This window comes from Oncorhynchus nerka, linkage group LG27 (assembly GCF_034236695.1).
Source record: "Oncorhynchus nerka isolate Pitt River linkage group LG27, Oner_Uvic_2.0, whole genome shotgun sequence".
Lineage (NCBI taxonomy): Eukaryota > Metazoa > Chordata > Actinopteri > Salmoniformes > Salmonidae > Oncorhynchus > Oncorhynchus nerka.
In genome coordinates this window covers 68,711,042-68,719,463 of record NC_088422.1, presented here as the reverse complement: position 1 = coordinate 68,719,463, position 8,422 = coordinate 68,711,042, and positions in this window count along the sequence as shown.

Here is an 8,422-nt window from a genome sequence, read left to right as displayed (position 1 = left end):
TTCTTAACTGACTTACCTAGTTAAATAAAGGTTAAATAAAATAAATATATTATGGCTGTCCATACCATAACCCCACTGCCACCATGGGGCACTCTGTTCACAACATTGACATCAGCAAACCGCTTTCCCACACAACACAATACACGTGGTCATGTGGCCTGTTGGATGTATTGCCAAATTCTCTAAAACGACAAACAGCTTATAGTAGAATAATGTACATTCCTGTAGTCACAGCATGCCAATTGCACACTCCCTCAAAACATGGGATATCTGTGGCATTGTGTTGTGTGACAAAGCTGCACATTTTAGAGTGGCCTTTTATTGTCCCCAGCACAAGGTGCACCTGTGTAATGATCATGATGTTTAATCAGCTTCTTGATATGACACACCAGTCACTGATGGATTATCTTGGCAAAGGATAAATGCTCACTAACAGGGATGTAACCAAATGTGTGCACAACATTTGAGAGAAAAAATGTTTTCTGGGATCTTTTATTTCACCTCATGAAACATGGGATCAACACTTTACATGTTGCATTTATATTTTTGTTCAGTGTAATAAAAAGCCATGCTCTCTTTGACCACACTTGGGATTCATAGAAACCAAGGCTACCATAAAGCCTGGTCGCATCTCCTCATCAGGGATATTAAATGCAGAAGAAGGAGATTTTGGCTCTGTGGCACACAGATCAGAGATATTTCAGTATATGAGATTCAGGATGCAGGGCAAGGCACCCTGCCCCCGTCAAAACGAGGTCAGTATTGGCTAAACTAATCTGTATTCTGAAATATAAACATGATCAAAGACGTGCAGATTGCAGCCTTGCCTTCCTGGAATATTGGCATAGATCCTCCCCCACTGCTGAATACAGCGCAGGTCCGTCATAACAACATACTGAAACCAAGGACCTGAGGATGCTTGCAGGCGTGCAAGCAAACACACTCACACACATGCAGTATGAGTAATGAAGAGCACCTTTGGCAGCAAATAGCACGCCAGCACCAAGATAAACAGCACATCTAGGCACATCGCAGTATGAACACTTTCAGGATACTGCCAGGCCTCATCCTGTCTCAATTCTCACATATATGTGTGAGGCACAGAAGTTGTTTACTGTTGGTAAAAACAACTCTGGAGAGAGTGTTTGAGGATGTGATAAATGCTCTGTTCTGGAGGTGTTGCTAACAGCAGAACAAATACCTCACTCATGGAGATCTCGTGGAAAAGGCCGCTGATATGGAAAGTGGATGAAGATTAGTTTAAAAAATCTATGGATATTATATATATGACTGTCAATACTTAGATTTATCATATTTGGCAAGGCTAAAATATTTACATATTGTCCCTGAGGAATCCAATCACAAACAACCATGAAATCATCACATCAAGGATGCACTGTATTTGATAAATCTCCTGAAAGCCCACTTTAAATTCAGCCTTTGCTGGGTGTTGAAAATCTCTGAGCTGACAGCCTTGACACTTCATTCATAACGAGCAACATGGGAACTGAGTGTAACTTTCTACGGACTTTTCCAAAATGATGGAGACACCCAGAATCATCTTTGAGCTGTTCTTCAATTGAACTGAAAATTGGTACCATCACACACAAGCATTTCATTTCAATTCTCTACTGTGTGTGCCTGCATTCTTCATGCCTCAGACAATCCCTCACCAAGCCTCGACAGTCCTCTTTAAATCTACATCCAAGGCCACCTATTGAAAACCCCAGCACAACTCTCTCCAGTGAGGATGTCTCAGACTTCGTTGTGGATTTTAAATTCAGATAAACACATTTACTTGGTCTGTGCTCAAACATTTGTAAATGTTTTCACATCGCATGTTAAATACAAAGCACATAAGATAGTGAGTGTAGCGAGAAAGCATTTATTGAAATAGTGTACTATGAACAGCGGCATTGCTCTCAACAAGAAGAGCGTATGCTTTTCTATTCCGAAACACCAAAAAACGGTCAGTAAAAACCCTGAGAACATCACTGCTGCATGACTTCAGTATTCATTTGAATATGAATAATCTGAATATGACAAAAAAATCACACATCACACACAATCAAAATAAAGTACAGTACAGTATGTTCAGTCAGTGAGTGAGACTGCTTCAAGTCTCAGTATTCCACACGGCTGCAAGCCCTCTCTCGATCAATACCTAGAGTTTAGGGTCTGTCATAAGATTCAGTCCACAGCTAATATCCATCAAACACCACTTGATGGCCAAGTATTGAGTTCTGGTGGACAGAGATGGTGGACACATTTCTCTTCATGTCAGCATCTCTATAAGTTCCAAAGACAATGAAGTCCATCTAAACATTGAAAGGGAATCAAGAAACCAGTTCTGTAAATCTACCAATGTAGCCTATAACACATTACTGTATTACAACCCCATTCTATATTTAAAAGTTTTACAATGAAATACTCCTTACCCTGTGTCTTTTCTCTTCTTTGGCCAGCTGGCCCAGGTGGCTTGGCCTGTTTAGATAGGCCAGTCCTTTAATCAGGCTTTAATTTGTAGTGTGTATCAGAGTGGGAGATAGAGCACCCACATCGCTCAGTCCTGACAGGACACCTCTCTGCATGCCAAAGTCATTTGGCACCACCAATCTGACGGCCATTTTTCTCACTAAGCCTGAGGGATTTGGTTGGGAATATTATACAGTGACATAACAGTGGCTCATTTGAGCAGGGTCAAGGTTTTTGTCTGTCTGTAACTTTCTTGCTACTCCTGGGTATCAGGACTACAGCTAAACTAACAGTACCTTGCTCTTTACCCATGAAATGATTACACAGGCACTTTCATTATGATTTGATTGAAATTAATCAATATTATGCAACATTTGGAGCTCCGTTTTTTTCATTCCAACACAGCTTGGAATGAACAATTCACATCAGCTGGCTTTACAGTGTTTCTAATTCTCGGATACAGTCAACTATACTTAAACAGAAAAAGTTGTTTGCTTATTATTCACAGATCATGGATCATTTCAGAATTTGCAGCGATTCCCTCTGAAATATGATGACAACCTCAAGGGCTATTGAACCTAAATATTGGGAGAAGTGAGTTTTTCACAGATGAATAACTTTAGGGGGATGTAAGTGTAGTGAGATGGGTCACTCTTTCAGGTGGTTGACAGGCCATTACTGTTGAGGCTGGACCTCCATCTCTCAGAGTGCAGCTTGTCAGAGAGCCTGCCTATCAGTCATCAACCAGTGTGCCTCAGTCTTCCCACACTGCAACACTCAAACACTCCATCCCCAATGAACCACACTGGGGTATCATTTGTTCACTTTACACAGGGATTTAATCAGACGGTTTGTTTAGTCACTTGGCTAAACAACCAGTAAAAAACGGACAATTCTATAAATAGGTGATCTACTTAGTCACTCAAAGAGTTAGCCTGGATTCCTGGCACATCATGCAGCTTGTTATGAACACTCCGTGTGCATGTGAGGTAGAGAAGAGAAACGAGCAGAGGCTCCAAATTATAAAGAGCTCGTCACTACCATCTACTGGTCATTTGTAATAGAGCAAGTAAATAATATGAGTCCTTCACAGAAATATTGAGTACTGATAGCCTAACATTCTAACAGACATAGAAGCTCAGATAAATATTACTACGGGTACCTATCATTTATGATTCATAAATATTTCTACATTTCTAGAGTCACCTTTGCTATGCTTATGCTGTATTCTTCATTGAAGATATGCATTGAAAAGACTTCCATTTGTCTTTCTTTTTTCTCTATCCCATTTATATTTGGTAAATGTTGCTAGGACATTTGCATTTGTGAGATTCCTATCATATTGCTAGTCAGGATTCATGTATGAAGGTCTCAGGCACTGCATCTCAGTGCTTGAGGTGTCACTACAGACACCCTGGTTCGAATCTAGGCTGTATCACAACTGCCCGTGATTGGGAGTCCCATGAGGAGGTGCGTAATTGGCTCAGCTTCATCCAGTTTTGTAAATAACAATTTGTTCTTAACTGACTTGCCTAGTTAAATAACGGTTCAATTAAATATCATGAATAACTTGTTTAAATTGGGGGTATTGCAATGATAGTCTATAATGTGAAAACATAAATACACTGTATGACCATATAAATCTCCCTTTAGGATCCAAGACCGTCGAGGCAGCAATGTGTGAGTGATATTATTAGAGCTACTAAGTGCTGAGCCCTGGCCTTCCTGCATGGGGAGTATTGCAATGATAGTCTATAATGTGAAAACATAAATACACTGTAGGATCATATAAGTCTCCCATTAGGATCCAAAACCGTCAAGGCAGCAATGTGTGAGTGAAATTATTAGAGCTACTAAGTGCTGAGCCCTTTTTTATTCAACCTTTATTTCACTAGGCAAGTCCGTATAATGTGGGAGGTTGCATATGAAACTGAAATGACAACGCACCAGGAAAAGTCACAGAGAGTAATATATTTGATGATACGTAAGCACTGTTAAAATGACAAATGCATATAAAAGAGGGCAGCAAGGCAGTTCTCGTACTGTAAATAGCTACTGTATATTGAAGACCCCAAACTAAAACCTGCTGCTACTCACACACATTAGCACAGGCGCACACAAACACTACATACATAGGGCCTACTGTAAACTTGCTTACAACAAGCTCATAAAAAATGGCCTTCTGATGGCATCACTTTGGGCCTTATTAGCAGCAGTGGGCGCTGAAAGCCAGACAGCTGGTCTATTTCTCTTAATGATTTAAGAAAGCCTTACAGTCACACAGCTGCCTGTAGAAATGTGAGGGAAAGTCTATACAACCTCCACAATGAGAGATAAAGGAAAGGATTTGAGTGTGTAATAAGAACTGACCATGAACCAGCCAGCTTCCACATTGACAAAGGAATCTCGGGCCTATTGACCATAGAATTTGGTAAGGTACTCTTAAGTGTTCATGTGGTGTTCATTGGTCATTGTCTTGAATTTAAAAAAAAAATAAAGTACAATAATTCCTTCAAAATAGCATTAGCTCACAATGCTCTCATGTAATCTGATTACAAAAAACTGTAACTGTAATCAGTTACGTTACCACCAAAAATATTGTAATCAGATTACAGATACTTTTGAAAAACTAAATGATTACTTATTGGATTACTTTTAAATTCAGAAAGGATGTTTTCAACAAAGTAAAAACATTATGACGCCTTTCTGTTTTCTTAATGGAATTCAATTCAGCATTGAAAACAGATGCAAGTTTGGTTGTTCCACCTGAGCAAGTCTGACCACAAGTCAGAGACCAATATGATGACACACCAAATGTGTTTGACTGATCCTTTTTGTCTTCTTCTAATGCCTCTTAAGGGGAAAGTAATCCAAAATATTATATTGCTGATTTTAGGTAATCCTAAAGTTACCTTATTAATTACAATTTTGGACAGGTAACTAGTAACTATAACGGATTACATTTAGAAAGTAACCTACCCAACCCTGATGGCACCATTGTGCTTCCATTGAGGAATCCATCAAGACTGGAGATAATGGGCTTTTCATCAGAGAGGGAAACAGAAAAACTTGGCAGATGTCAAGCAAGTCTGTCAGCGTGGATATAATTCATAGACTATCTCTGATTAAACTGATTTCATTTCCCCAGAGCCTCCAGGTACTGTGTCAAGGTCTTCTGGTCCACCATACATTTCAGATGTTTTTTTAATTGTACCTTTATTTAACTAGGCAAGTCATTTAAGAACCAATTTTTATTTACAATGACAGCCTACAATGAACAGTGGGTTAACTGCCTTGTTCAAGGGCAGAACAACAGATTTTTACCTTGTCAGCTCAGATATTCAATCCAGCAACCTTTTGGTTACTTTCCCAACGCTCTACCCACTCGGCTACCTGCAGCCCCATACTTAATACTTGATGTGATTACTTCAATAGACATGCTTGAAAGCAGCGTCACCACTGACAGGAGCACAATTTATTTAGCAAAATATACAATTGAAGTCGGAAGTTTACATATACTTAGGTTGGAGTCATTAAAACTCATTTTTCAACCACTCCACAAATTTCTTGTTAACAAATTATAGCTTTGGCAAGTCGGTTAGGACATTTACTTTGTGCATGACACAAGTAATTTTTCCAACAATTGTTTACAGACAGATTATTTCACTAAGAATTCACTGTATCACAATTCCAGTGGGTCAGAAGTTTATATACACTAAGTTGACTGTGCCTTTAAACAGCTTGAAAAATTCCATAAAATGATGTCATGGCTTTAGAAGCTTCTGATAGGCTAATTGACATCATTTGAATCAATTGGAGGTGTACCTGTGGATGTATTTTAAGGCCTACCTTCAAACTCAGTGCCTCTTTGCTTGACATCATGGGAAAACCAAAAGAAATCAACCAAGACCTCAGAAAAAACATTGTAGTCCACCACGAGTCTGGTTCATCCTTGGGAGCAATTTCCAAACGCCTGAAGGTGCCACGTTCATCTGTTCAAACAATAGTACACAAGTATAAACACCATGGGACCACTCAGCCATCACACCGCTCAGGAAGGAGACGCGTTCTGTCTCCTAGAGATGAAGGTACTTTGGTGCGAAAAGTGCAAGTCGATCCCAGATCAACACCAAAGGACCTTGTTAACATGCTGGAGGAAACGGGTACAAAGTATCTATATCCACAGTTAAACAAGTCCTATATCGACATAACCTGAAAGGCCGCTCAGTATGGAAGAAGCCACTGCTCCAAACACGCCATAAAAAAGCCAGACTGGTTTGCAACTGCACATAGGGACAAAGATGGAACTTTTTGGAGAAATGTCCTCTGGTCTGATGAAACAAAAACATAAATGTTTGGCCATAATGATCATCGTTATGTTTGGAGGAAAAGCAGGGAGACTTGCAAGCCGAAGAACACCATCCCAAGCGTGAAGCATGGGGGTGGCAGCAGCCTGTTATGGGGGTGCTTTTCTGCAGGAGGGACTGGTGCACCTCACAAAATAGATGGCATCATGAGAAGGGAAATTATGTGGATATATTGAAGCAACATCTCAAGACATCAGTCAGGAAGTTAAAGCTTGGTCGCAAATGGATAATGACCCCAAGCATACTTCCAAAGTTGTGGCAAAATGGCTTAAGGACAACAAAGTCAAGGTATTAGAGTGGCCATCACAAAGCATTGACCTCCATCCTATAGAAAATTTGTTGACAGAACTGAAAAAGTGTGTGCGAGCAATGATGCTTGCAAAGCTGACTCAGTTACACCAGCTCTGTCAGGAGGAATGGGCCAAAATTCACCCAACTTATTGTGGGAAGCTTGTGGAAGGCTACCTGAAACGTTTGACCCAAGTTAAACAATTTAAAGGCAATGCTACCAAATACTAATTGAGTGTATGTAAACTTCTGACCCACTGGGAATGTGATGAAAAAAATAAAATCTGAAATAAATTATTCTCTCTATTATTATTCTGACATTTCACATTCTTAAAATAAAGTTGTGATCCTAACTGACCTAAGACAGGGCATTTTTACAAGGATTAAATGTCAGGAATTGTGAAACTGAGTTTAAATGTATTTGGCTAAAGTGTATGTCAACTTCCGACTTCAACTGTATGTAGTAAAAACAGCTTCCTGTTCAATGTTAATGGTTGCCAGTAAGCATAAGAAAACTTAAATGTATCTATCATTGTCTTTGTATTCAATCCTGGCATTTCCTAATGTCTACTGTGGCAGACAATGGGCTGGGCTGATGACACACTTCAAGAGAGACAGACAGGTACAGACTGGCAGAATGGAATGCGTCTAGCCTTGAGCCATGCCGGCCTCAAGAACCTCATCTTCCAAACAGAAATATACTTGGGAGAAACACAATGTTCACTTCCTTGATAATTCAACCATTATTTAGGGCTATGCTCCATCTCACTGGGCACACACTGGTTGAATCAACATTGTTTTAATGTCATTTCAATGAAATTACATGGAACCAAGGTGAAATGGCCGTTGAATTGACGTCTCTGCCCAGTTGTTTAGAAAACAGTGCTTAAATATAGTGCTTAACATTCTAACCGACCATGATGTAATCTAATGAACCTTGACAAACACAAACAGTACATAAAACCAATAGACACATAGACAAGAGAAAGATTGATTCAAGTTTCAGCCGCTGGTGGAGGGCCTTGAGGTACAACCAGTGAATAAGTCAGGAACTGTATTGTATGTATGGTGTGGGTGGTAGAAAAAGATACCTGAGCACTGGTAGCCATTTACCAGAGGCATGAGGATCTGACTTAACATGACCTTATGAGCATTTTGATCAATAGTGTCAACAAGCAATAGTGTCACAACAAGCAAGTTCCAGGAACTTCTTTCAGTAACATAGTCTGGCCCTCATCTCAGTTCATCATGACCATGTGAAATCTCAGAGCAGAACGTTTTGTACACTACAC